At 34.7% G+C, this 13928-nt stretch overlaps 1 long non-coding RNA gene across 1 annotated transcript in view; it reads left to right on the top strand.

Moving 5' to 3' along the window:
• Positions 1-13146, top strand: part of LOC111097233 — a 28980-nt gene extending 15834 nt beyond the window's left edge. Inside the window, exon 3 of the long non-coding RNA XR_005362925.1 lies at positions 12843-13146. This is a non-coding gene — a long non-coding RNA (uncharacterized LOC111097233). The remainder of the gene's footprint in view (positions 1-12842) is intronic.
• The last annotated feature ends 782 nt before the right edge of the window (positions 13147-13928 follow it).

Genomic DNA, 13928 nt, shown 5'->3' with positions numbered 1-13928 from the left:
AAAAAAAAATACATAAATGACTATCCAAGCCAAATTTATACTAACTACAAGGGAACAGCCAGAAAGCCATAAGTTTTGGATCTTTGGAAAGGAAGAAATGCTTTTTATAAATTAATAAACATTTGGGGATAAAGATGGGAAGAAAATTCAATGTTTGGCAACAATCGGTCCTATAAAAAGGACAGATAATATAGCATTATGAAAAATATTTCTTAGAAGCAAAATCCTTTATTTGAAATACAACATTAATAAGTGGATTATTACTTTAAATGAAATCAAAGTCATAAGAATTATATTGAGACATTTTTGTTTTTCTATTTGATCAAATCCTTTCTTCCAAAAATATGTCTTATTTAATCTGTTCTGAAAAGAGTTATCATGAATTTCTTGGACTATTTCATAATTTGGGGCTTCTAAGTGTTAAGCTAACAAGAAAACTATGCATGAAGATAACTATCAGAACATTTGTAGGCTCATCCATCATAGTGAAGAAATATTTAAATATTCTGGGAAATTCTGCTCAGAGACATAGTGAGAGAGAAAACTTATTTAAAACAATAAGATTTTTCTGGTCACGTGCCATATTTCCTGCTCCATTGTGTTTGGCACCAGGAAACAACCTGGCATGAGCTGCTGAAAAATCCATCAGCAACTGTGTCAACTTTATCACTTCCTGAGCTCATGCTTGCAGGAAATGGATACAAAAACAGTGATTTAATACGGGAAAAATTAACCTTTGCTGTTTGAAAAATTAAAAAAATATATATACATTTCACACTTACTTGCTGTCTCTCTGTAGTAAATTAAATTGGAAATTTGTGCTAAGAATAGACAACGAATATATTCATACATCAGATGAGCCTTCATCTATGAAATGAAATTAAAAATGCAGTCCCTGTTTTTTTTCACTTAGATGTTATGCATATTTCTAAAAATTAAAAAAAATTAGACATATTTAAGTGTGAATTAAAAGGGTAGGAAGAGAAGATTGATGCACAGAATGTTAAACTCAGAAACACTAAACAATGCTACTTCCAAGAAGTAGTTGTTTTACTTCTTTCATGGAGATGTAATAGGTGATCAGAGTAAGTGATCGAATGAGAAAGAAGATTCCCAGGAATAATGGCAGAAACAACTCTTCATTGGGGATTTTAAAAGAAATGGAAAGATACACAATGTTTTCTTATACTACATTTGGAGGAGAAACATGACAAGTAAAAAGACAAAAAGTCCGTTAAGTGTTGGTGGCCTGAGACTACTCTTTCAGCCACAATCTATAAAACTATTCCATTCTCTCAATGCTCAGCTTGGCTAGAAATATTTATCTAATTATTTACCATTCTTGCAGCCGAGATATTAATAAATGATCATGGCTTAATGTGTATTCCCTAGAATATAACCTTCCTTGTTTATTTTTTTATCAAAGTTTTATGCCTTCTCTACCACACAAAATTTCTTTCAAAGAGCTCTGTCTTCAAACCTGACCAACACCTGCAAGATAAATTAAATCCAAATATTCCTTGACTGCTCTGGCTGTCAGAATAACCTAAATATTCAGGTAGACATATACCTCTGTCTTCTGGAATATGTAGTTAGGTCATATTTTTATTAGACTGATAATTTTGGAAACAAATAATTCTAGATTATCCCTAAACCCATACATCTAGCAATGTTTCAAGAATACTTTCCAATTTCTATAGTATCTAAAAACTCTTTCATAGATACCATGGCCTTAGATATCAGAATTTTTATTTCATAATTAATAATACGGGATTCAGTGACAAAAATGACTCCTCTGTGTCACATAACATGTAACTAGCAAAGTCTAGACTAAAAACCATATCTGTTGACTCCAGCATGCTTTTCAATATAAGCGTCCCCATGTGTTTCAAATCATGGCCTCCAGACTCCCAAGGGTATTGAGCTGAAAGCTCAAATGTCAACACAGAGACTAGATAGAATGGCCCCACTGGGATGCACCCCAAGCACCCCAGTCACTATGGGACCCTAGCAACTCTGCTTGAATTGATTTTACATATTAAGCTTTCCTCATAGACTTTTATTTGGAAAAGGGGGTTTGAAAATAAAACCATACACTCTACCTTTACTCCCCACAGATTAGTACTATAGTTACTGAGGCACTAAATCTAACTTTGACAAATGTACCTTGTGAGAAAGACTAGCTGATGAAAGATGAAACTATATAAGATTAACCTATAGAACTAAGCTATATGTCCTTCAACCCAATCTCCAAGTTGATTTCATAGAATAACACAGTGAAAAAGAGTTTGAAGAGTCAAATAATACATTTTTTGGCATTTTATTAATAAGAGAGCAATCAGAGACAAGGAGGTAAAGACAAATAACAAATGGTAAATTTAATACTCTTTTTCCAGCATTTTAAAACATAGATATACAAATTATTTTATTTAGACCAAAAAACTATACAATATAGAAAGTATCAGGCAATTATACTGACCTGTTATTCTCTACTAGTCCAAATTAAAAAAATGATATTGAAAGATAAATGTTTTCCAACTCTCAACTGAAATTAAAATTGCTATAAAAGTTTCCAAGTTTGCACTAAAATAAAGGAAATAAATGAAGCTTTACTAAAATAAAGCAAATGAATCTCCTAATCAACAGGAGAAATAGTGGGAGAGATTTCAGTAAATATTAAGAATATTTTAATATAAAAAAGAATATTTTAACATAAAATCCAAAGTGACACAAGCCTGCTTAGGGTGATAATGAATTCTCTGTCTCTATGGTACAAATGTCTGATAAAAATTGTATTGATTCATTTAAATATATAAGTGCTTCTCATTATTCTTAGTAGTTGCATTCTACAACATCACCATGAGCAATGAGCTTATTATGAACCATTTGCTCCTAGGAGAAATACCGGTAGTGGTTCCTATAAGCCTCTAGTTAAAGTATTTTCATCAATAGGTCAGTAAGTAACCTGTTTTATCATGTTTCCATTTAAAGACACCTTATTCCATATCATTGTTGAGTCTTTAACATTGATCTCACGACCAATAGCACTATAAACTATTCATGAATGAATTTAATTAACACCTGTATTTTCTTCATAAGGCACATCCCAGCCTTCTCACACTTGGTAAGTAACATCAGACAATACTTCGGCGCTATGCTTGGAGGATATTTGAAACACTGAAGTCACCACAACCACCATCACCAACACACAAATGAGAAATACCTGCCACTAAATAAAGTATGAAAAAGACACATTTGTGGTATGAGAACTGAAAGAAAGAAGGCAGAATGATGCCCGGTTCAGCCTCAGCTGGGTACATGCACCATAGGCTAAGAAATTTTTTGCAGCTCTGTGCATATCCACAAATGATGGTGAAAATACTGCAAATATTGATGTGGGGGATTGCAAATAAACTGTAGTGAATAGGTGAATTCCCAAGTATGGGATCCATGGATAATGTGAATTTGCCTACTTGTTGAGAGACCTCCATATCTCCAAACGAAATGCATTTTTTTCCATGTTTATTTTACTAGAAATCTTAGCAACTATAAACAGTTCCCCACACCTGCCCTTCGGAAAGTTTCTCTTGCTTTCATTACCAGGATGGTGCACATTCCTTCCAGATGTTCATCTTTCCCTTCTGATTTCCTTTCTCAGTGTTCTTGGGCTCCATCTCTGCCAACACTTTTTAAAATATTGAGTCTTTCAGGAAAAGTCTCAAAGCTCTTCTCCTCTCACTCTCTACCCTCCATGCACAGACTCTTCTATACTCAGAAGATGAACAAAATTTTATCTCTAGTTCAAATCCTTCTTCTGACCTTCAGACATATATACAATGGACTACTAGACACTTCAAGGTCTCAAAGGCATCTAGGAATCCATGTGCGTAACGTCGAATTTATGATCTTCCTCTACAAAACATGAACTTGCAGTCTGAAGAATTTATGAGCAAAAGGAACTTTGATGGCATGAGTCCTGGGGAATATTTTGAAAATGATTTTCAGTAGCACATGGCAGTAGAGACAGTCTTCGTCTCAATATTATACAACTTGGGTTCTTCAGCACAAGAAAATGCAGACAGCCCTATAGAAGGCCTCTCATTGCCAGGGGGCAAGGACTATCATCTTGCCAAGCTATATCATCACCATATCTGGTAGTGTACTACGCTGACCTCAAGATTCAAGGCAGTGACATACGTGTCAAATAATCTCACTGGACTTCTTCCTAGCAACCAGATTAAACTTTCTGTTGGCAGTTTTGATAGAGCAGCAAGAATCCATAAATCTTAGCTTTCCCCACAATCTCTTGGCGATGATTTTTATATTAAGCTAAATAAGCTAAATTTTATAAGATGATATTGTTCTGATTACACATTTATACCTTCCAAATCTATGCAGAGTATGTATCACTTTTTTACTGATAAAATCACTAACATCATCCATAATTGTATAAACATAGGTGATCATTTTTATCAGCCTTCTGTATCTCTGTTTATGTATTTTATAAAAAATTCAGCCTTTGATTGCACAGATCAAGGCAAGTATTTATAAAGGGTAAGTGATGGCACTAGTGAGGCTTTAAAATTCCGCATTTGCTTATTAGACGAATAGTTTTTCAGTGTTCTGGTTAATATAAATTTTGAAATTCCAAATTGCATATCTTGCAATCTTGATGGTACTTAATAAACATCTCTGAATGAATTGACGCAGCAGACAATGAGAGGAGGAGGAAAGACACATTTTTGCACATTTTCAGGTGCTTTTTCTCTTTCCCAAAACAGCACAAACTTTTCTAAATGGCCAACATTACTTGTCCTCTGATTTATTTTTTTTAAATTAAATAATCAAATTTATTTATTTTTTTTCAAAGGTAAGAAAGGCTTTTTTTTTTTTTAAGATTTTATTTATTTATTCTTGAGAGACACACAAAGAGAGAAGCAGAGACACAGGCAGAGGGAGAAGCAGGCTCTATGCAGGGAGCTCGATGTGGGACTCGATCCCTGGACTCCAGGATCACACCCTGGGCTGAAGGCAGCGCTTAAACCGCTGAGCTACCTGGGCTGCCCTAAATTCATTTTTTAAATAAATTAGTCTTAGGACTTTGTAGCTTGTGGAAATTCTTTACAGATTCAGATAATAAGTTGACGGGCAGTTTTAGTTTATGTTATTGCTTTAAATTTAACTTAATTAAAATTTAAACATCCTCAAGTTTCATAATTAAGAATACTGGATTCAGTGACAAAAATGACTCTTCTATGTCACATAACATGTAACTAGCAAAGCCTAGACTACTAAAAACCGTATCTGTTGACTCTAGCATGCTTTTCAATATTAGTGTCCCCATGTGTTTCAAACCATGGCCTTCAGACTCTTGAAGGTATTGAGCAGAAAACTCAAATGTCAACACAGAGGCTAGATAGAATGGCCCCACTGGATGCACCCCAAGCACCCCAGCCAGTACGGGACCCAAGCAACTCCATTTGAATCAATTTTACATTAGTTTTTATTTGGAAAAGGGTTTTTTTTTTTTTAATTTTTATTTATTTATGATAGTCACAGAGAAAGAAATAGAGAGAGGCAGAGACATAGGCAGAGGGAGAAGCAGGCTCCATGCACAGGGGACCCGATGTGGGATTCGATCCCGGGTCTCCAGGATCGCGCCCTGGGCCAAAGGCAGGCGCCAAACCGCTGCGCCACCCAGGGATCCCGGAAAAGGGGGTTTGGAAACAAAACCACACACTCTATCTTATCCTCCACAGATTAGCATCATAGTAACTGAAGCACTAAATCTAACTGACAAATGTAAAGTGTGAGAAAGGCTGGCTAACAAGAAGATGAAGCTATGTAAGGTTAACCTATAGAACAAAGCTATATGTCCTTCAAACAGCCTCTAAATTGATTTCATAGAAGTGTTTACTGTTTCTCATATAACTTCCACGGGGTCATTCTCCTTGATGATTCTCCTTGGTGAGTGTATCTCCCACATAGCAATTCATGACCCAACCTCCTTTTATCATATGGCTCTGATTTATGCTAAAGTTTTGAAGATGTATACTTGGAGAAAAAGCATAGAAAAGGATGAACTGCTTCTTAACCCACCAAAAAGACAGTACTTAACTCTGAAAACAAATGTCAATAAAGTCATCTACTTGATGATTGTTTCTTATCATCAAATACAAAATCACCCTAGTGTGAACCAATATATTGGATATTTGTAAATATACTAATTCATTACAGAAGATCCTTGAGGTCAAGGATATTTTTGTTTACCTCTATATTAATCTTCTTACAGCTATTTTTTTCCTTTCCATATGTTAATTCATCTAGTCCGTCCTCTAGCCATCCTGTCTAAGAGGACATGAGATAGAGTTGTAAGGCCCCTGCCAAGAGACCCAGGCCTACTAAAAGACTGAGACTTATCATAAAATTAAAGAATGTTTTCCCTTCCTTCACATCTAAAGAGCTCTAATGTAGTAATAGTTGTTTTCAGCTGAAATACCTGCAAGATTCTGAGGGGGAGTATTTAGAAAAGCCCAAAGTCAACAGAGGAGAGAAAATAGAGATATTTGGAAGAATTTGAAACCCCTGGCACTAAAGCTATGGCAAATATCAAAGACAACCCAACTTCTCATCAGATTAACATAAATCCTCCCACTAAAAGCTTATTTTTCCAAGTTCCTATTACTTGATAAACATGCTGAACTTTCCAAAAATAAGTAACAAGGCATGCCAAAGGCAAGTAAAAATACAGCCGAAAGAGGCCAAGCAATTACGAGAATCTGACTCAAATATGATAAAGGTTGTCAGAGTTATGAGACAGGGAATGTAAAATAATTATGATTAGTGTGTTAAATACTATAACAAAAATGAAGAAGGCCTTTGACTGACACAATGATAGATTCAATATAGCCAAGGGAAGACTAGTAAGCTAGAAGAAAGATCAATAGAAATATACCAGACTTATATGTAAAGAGGGTAAAAAAGAGAAGGAAAAAGAGAAAAGAGTAGAACATAAAAGAACTGTGAGTGTGTGGGACAATTTCAAAAGGCGGAACATATACATTATTGAACTATCAGAAACAGAAGTTAGAAGAAACATCAAAGAAATGTTTGAAATAATGATATTTGTGAAATATCCAAAATTAATAACACATACCAAACCATGGATTAAGGAAGCTCAGATAACATTTTATGAGCCACATACCAAAAATGATACCTAGGCAAATCATATACAAACTGCAGAAAACCAAAGACAAAGAGAAAGATTTGAAAGAATCTAGAGGGAAGACAGTATGCTTTACTTATATAGGAACAAGGTTAAAAATTAAAGCAAATGTTTTGTCAGAAATTATTCAAGCAAAAAGAGAACAGAATGAAATATTCAAATTATTGAAAGGAAAAAATAATCCAATAATCTAGTATGCTTTATGCAGTGAAATTATACTTCAGACGTGAAGGAGAAATAACGGCTTTATCAGACAACTATAAGCTAATGGGAAGTCACAGCTAGCATATTTGCACTAAGAAAATGTTGACTAGGGATGCCTGGGTGGCTCAGTGGTTGAGCATCTCCTTCCGCGTGGAGCCTGTTTCTCTCTCTGCTTGTGTCTCTGCCTCTGTGTGTGTGTGTCTCATGAATAAATAAATAATGTCTAAAAAAATGTTGACCAGAAGTGATTCAGGGAAGAAGAAAATTACTTAGGTTAGAAACTCAGATCTACATAAAGAGAGTGTTATAAAAGGAATATATGATGACAAAATAAAATCTTTTAAAATTCTTACTATCAATTTAACTAAAGATATTTACATATTTAAAGTAATGATAGTAAACATATACTGGATATTATAACTGGTCGATAAGAGATATGAATGGCAGAAATGTCATAAGGGATAGGAGGGAAAAATTGGAACTACTCTAAGTTACTTGCACTATACATGAAACAGTATAGTGTTACATGAAGATGCAGTTAAATTAGTTAAAAATGTATACTGCAAACTCTGAGGATAACCAATAATATTTTAAAAGGATATAATAGATATGTTAAATAAATGTATAATTAACATCAGAAAAAATAGAAAAATAAAAATAAAAACAAAAGTAATGAATAGAAACTGGTAAAAATAGTATCAAACCAATATATCTATAATTACTTTAAGTATGAATAGTCTAAATGTACTGATTCAAACACAGAAAATATCTAAGGTGATTAAAAGAAAAACAATTATGCATTGTTAAAGAGAAGCCTATTTTAAATATAAAGCCTCTGTTGTGAGAAAAAGTAAAGGGATGAAGGAAGATATGACATGCTGACCCTAGTTGAAAGAGTACTGGAGTAGCTAATATTAATTTTAGACAAAGTAGACCTCAGAATAAGAAACAAGTGTCAGCTTTAAAGTTAGTTCTTTGAAAAACAAGTGGTCCTCTGAAAAGATCAATAAAATTTATAAACCACTAACCAAGAGAAAAAGAGAAAAGGTAATACTAATAATATCAGAAACAAAAGAAGAACCATCTCTACTGATTCCCGAACATAAAAGGATAGTAAAGGAACATTATGAACAACTCTATGCCCATACAAACGATGACTTAGATAAGATATGCTAATTCCAAGAAACACAAAAACTACCAAAATTCACACACAAAGAAATATATAATTGAAATAACTTTGTTTCTGTTAAGGAAATTGTATCAGTTAATAGCCCCCAAAGAAAGCACGAGTCCCAGATGTTTTTACTAGTAATTGTAGCAATGGAACAAGAGTTAAAACTTACTAACTCATTCTATGAGAGCAGGATTACCCTAATACTCAAAGCATACAAAGATATTATAAGAAAGCAAAATTACACATCGATGTCTCTTCTAAATCTAGATTCAAAACTTCTTATAGAAATATCAGAAAATGAATTTGACAATGTATACAAAGTGTTATGCTCTATAAATAAGTGAGATACTCCAAAGATGTAAGGTTGGTTCAACACTCAAAGTTCAATCAATATAACTCACCACACCACCAGACTAAAGAAGAAAAAGAATAGCCATCAGAAAGGATAAATATCAATAATTTTCATCTATGTGGTTGGAACTGAAGGGTATTATTCTAAGTGAAATAAGTTAATCTGAGAAAGATGGGATGCCTGGGTGGCTCAGTGGTTGAGCGTCTGCCTTTGACCCAGGGCGTGATCCTGGGGTCCTGGGATTGAATCCCACATCAGGCTTCCCGCATGGAGCCTGCTTCTCCCTCTGCCTATGGCCTCTCTCTGTGTGTCTCTCATGAATAAATAAATAAAATCTTAAAAAAATCTGAAAGACAATTATCATATGGTTTCATGTATATGCAGAATATAAGCAATAGGGCAAGGAGCATAAGAGAAGGAGGGGAAACGGAAAGGGGAAAATAAGAGAGGAAGACAAGCCATGAGACTATTAACTCTGGGAAACAAACCGATGGTTGCTGAAGGGGAAGTGAATGGGTGGATAGGATAACTTGGTGATGAGCATAAGGAAGGCATGTGATTTGATGATCACTGGGTGTTATACACAACTGATGTATTATTGAAAACTACATTTGAAACTAGTGATGTACTACTATATGTTGGCAAATTGAATTTAAATAAAAATAGATGCTTTCCCCCCCTTTTAAAAAATATGTTATTTATTCATTCATGAGAGACATAGAAAGAGAGGCAGTGATATAGGCAGAGGGAGAAGCTGGCTCCCTGTGGGAAGCCCAATGCAGGATTTGATGCAGGACCCCAGGATCATGCCCTGACCCAAAGGCAGACACTCAATCACTGAGCCACCTAGGGATCCCAAAAGAGATGCCTTCTACACACACACACACATGCAAAAGAATAAACACACAGATCAATGCAACAGGATAGAGAGGCCAAAAATAGACCCATATAAATACAGTCAACTGGTCCTGTATAAAGAAGCAAAGGTATTCAATGGAGAAATGATAGTTTTTCAGCGAATTATTGTGAAACAATTTGATGTCCAGACTGGGGAAAAAATAAATAAATAAAAATCAGTGTGACACAGATGTACAATTAAAAAGAAAAACTCAAAAAAAATTAAAAACTCAAAAAAAAGAAAAGCTCAACAGTTGATTATAAAGCTGAATATAAATCACAAAATTTTAAAACCTCTAGTAAGAAAACATGTAAGTAAATCTATGTGACCTTGTATATGGCAATAAGTTTTAGATAAAACAGCAAAATTATAATCTATCAAAAATAATTGATAAGTTGGAACTTATTCAAGTTAAAAAAATGAAAAGACAAGTTAGAGATTGGGAGAAAACATTTGTAAAACACCTAATTGAAGATTTATTTCCAAAATATGAAAAGAACTTTCAATCGGAAAAGGACAAACATTCTATGGTCTCATTCATTTGGGGAATATAAAAATTAGTGAAAGGGAAAGGAGAGAAAATGAGTGAAAATATCAGTAAGGGTGACAAAAGATAAGAGACACTTAATTCTGGGAAATGAAAGGGGAAGGGGAAGGGGAAGTGGGCGGGGGATTGGGGTGACTGGGTGATGGGCAATGAGGGGGGCACTTGGGATGAGCACTGAGTGTTATGCTATATGTTGGCAAATTGAACTCCAATAAAAAAAAAATGTAAAAAAAAAAAGAAAAAAAAAAGAAAAAAATCAGCAATAAAGAAAACAACCAATCAAAAAATGGCCAAAATATCTGACAGATAACTCAATGAAGAAGGTATATGCATGGCACATTTAATCATTATTACAGATGCTCAACTAATATTTTGTTCACAAAATGCGAATTAAAATGATATAGTGCTACACTCCTATTAGAAAGGCTAAAAATCCCAAAATCTGACAATATTCATCCATAGCTGGCAAGGATGTGGAACAACAGGTTCTCTCTTTCGTTGCTGGTAGGAATATACATTGTTATTTTGGAAGACAGTTTGATAGCTCCCAAAAAGCTAGAATATTTTTACTATACAATGTAGTAATGGCTCTACTTGATAATTACCAATATATATGAATGCTGTGTTTACATGATAACCTGTAAGTGAATGTTTATAGTAGCTTCATTCATAATCACCCCAAACTGAAAGCAACCAATATGTCTTTAAATAGGTGAACTGTAATTGTGGTATATCCATAAATATAATAGTATCCAGTGATAAAAAGAAATGAGCTATTACACCAAGGAAAGCTACTAAATCCATATTGCTGATTGAAATAAACTATTCTGAAAGGTTATATACTATATGATTTTAATTTTATGGTCTTCTAGAAAAGGCAAAGTTATAGAAACTATAAAGAAGGTAAAAAGCAGTGGTTGCCAGGCATTTGTATTGATGTAAGTCTAATTGAAAAGACAACACAGAGTGAATATTCTGTGTAATACTATAAAGGTGCACATGTTTGAAAACCCATAGAACTTTAAAGTACAAAGAGTTCTTACAAATTTGAAAATGTATGCAAAATTTTGAAAAAAATCAGGAGATCAAGGAACACCAAGATGCATTGCAAAATGTTACAAAATAATCTAATTTTTTACAGATATATAAAACAACTTCACCAAAGGATGTGGGGGGGAAAGGTGTTGACCTAAGTGATTTCAGAAATGAAATGTGTCAGTAAACTAAAGGCTAAGGAAATTGTATGTGAGGACCGTACTCTAGTCGATAATTTTCCCCATGGGGGTATGGGTTAACAGTTCAGATGCTGATATACATGGGCACGTGTACACTGAAACTGAAAAATTTGGTAAATGGATGGCAGATGGTAAGAAGCCGATTTCTCACTGCTGGAGTGGAAGTTTACAGGCAAGAAAGGGGAGAAGGCTAAAGTGTTTCATGTGCTGATGGATTAGAGTTGGAAATATCAGTAAAGACTCACTATTGACATTTCTACTGATATTTAACTTAATACACATAGAGATATATATAAAAATACATAGATCTATATATGTTAATGTACACACATTTTTCCTTGCTTTGTCAGCAGGGAAAGCATAGAACCAAAGGCATTTCAGTAACAATTAGCATGTCAAGGTCCTAGATCTTAATTTGTAATGCTACTCTTCAAAATGGGCTGATTTTTTCAAGGATAGGGACAGGAAACAAAGGATGAACTTGGCATTTTGCAGTCTCTGAAAGTAAGGAAGTGCTCAAACAAAAACCCATGCTATGGGGTAGGAGCCAATTAAAAGACCTCTCCATGGCAAAACTGAAATTATCTGAGCAAGAAAATAGACAAAATAGTATCAGATTATAACCCATGATATATATATATATATATACAACCATGAATTTATATTGATACTAGTAAATGATTAAATATTTAAATAAATAATTAGAGACAAATCTCCTGTACAGTAGAATCCCAAATAATTTATGTACTCTACTCTCAGGAACAGCATAATTTTCCACTATTAAGTATGACTTTCAGGGGTTCCTAGGTGGCTCAGTCCATTGAGTATCCGTCTTTGGCTCAGGTCATGATCCTAGGGTCCTTGGGACGAAGCCCTGCGTCAGGTTTCCTGCTGTTCCCCCTGCTTGTGCGCTCTCTCCCTCAAATAAATAAATAAATAAATAAATAAATAAATAAATAAATAAATAAAATGTTTTTAAGGAAAAGAATGAGCTTCACATAGTGACTGCCTTCCAGAGCACAATGTGGGAAAGGGAGATGGGGAAGGAATAACTTGACAGCACAAAAATCTGGCAAAGACTATGTGAGCTCAGAAGTTAAGGTCAATATAAGGCATGTTGATTGTATGTCCCCTTGATGTAAGATGAAAATGGACTTTACTTCTGTGATCTTTTTTGCCAAAACAGATAATCCTTCTCTATTCCTAGAAACCACTGGACAAATCTCAATAAGGAACGTTCTACAAAATAACTGGGCAGATTTCTTCAAAACTCTCAAGAGCATCAAAAACAAGGGCAGTCTGAGTGATTGTCACAGTCAAGATGATGCTTAAGGGAACAAGACAATCAAATGCAGTGAGGTATCTGGATGAGATCCTGGAAGACAAAAAGTACATTCAATAAAAACTAAGGGGATCTGAATAAAACTCGGACTTCAGTTAACAACAATGTTACAAAATTGGTTCATTAATCGTGACATACGTACCATGTTAGATGATAATAAAAAAGGGAAGCTAGATGGGGAGTACATGAGAACTTTCTGTACTATCTTCACAATCTTTCTGTAAATCTAAACTGTTCTAAAATAAAAATTTTATTGAAAAACAATTGGCCACTTCTTTTTCTCTGTCATCCCACACGTCCATTCTATTAGCAAGCATAGTCATGTCTGTCTATCATGCACTCATACCTACTTGCACACATACAAATCTCTGTCTACATCCACTAGAAACAAGAGCTTCAAGGAAGCACTGAAGGTCTGACACTCTATGTGTGACATGCCATCCAGCCCAAGGATGCGAAGGTGAGGATAACAAATCACGTAAATGCCAGGAAACAGATCATGTAAATGATGCATTATGTCGTGTTACAATATCGGCCACTAAAAGTCAGAGCAATTGTTTGCATCAGTAAAACTATATCTAGCTTCATACTGAAAGGGAGAAAAGGGGACCCTGGGAGGCTCAGTCATTCTCTCTCCCTCTCTTAAATAGATAAATAAATCTTAAAAAGTGAAAGAGTGGACAATTCAATTTACTAGTTTTATCTTGCCTCACATTTCCCTCTTTTAAGGTTTTGTGTGGAAATTATCCTTTGACCACCGTGACACTATGCAAAAGCACAGATCTCTTGCTGCATGGAGTGACATTTCATCCCAGTTGAGGTAGAACAGTGGTGTGATATGAGTGGGATAACAACCAAGAGAAAAGATGGCAGTTGAGTGAAATGCAGAAGGCAGGCAAGTAGTGATATGTTGGAGCTGGTTCATAATGACTCCGAAGAGCTGTTCCTGCT

Source organism: Canis lupus, chromosome 8 (genome assembly GCF_011100685.1).
Source record: "Canis lupus familiaris isolate Mischka breed German Shepherd chromosome 8, alternate assembly UU_Cfam_GSD_1.0, whole genome shotgun sequence".
In the NCBI taxonomy this organism is placed as follows: Eukaryota; Metazoa; Chordata; class Mammalia; order Carnivora; family Canidae; genus Canis; species Canis lupus.
Note: the sequence above shows the minus strand (reverse complement) of the source record. Positions and strands in the feature narration are given on the sequence as shown.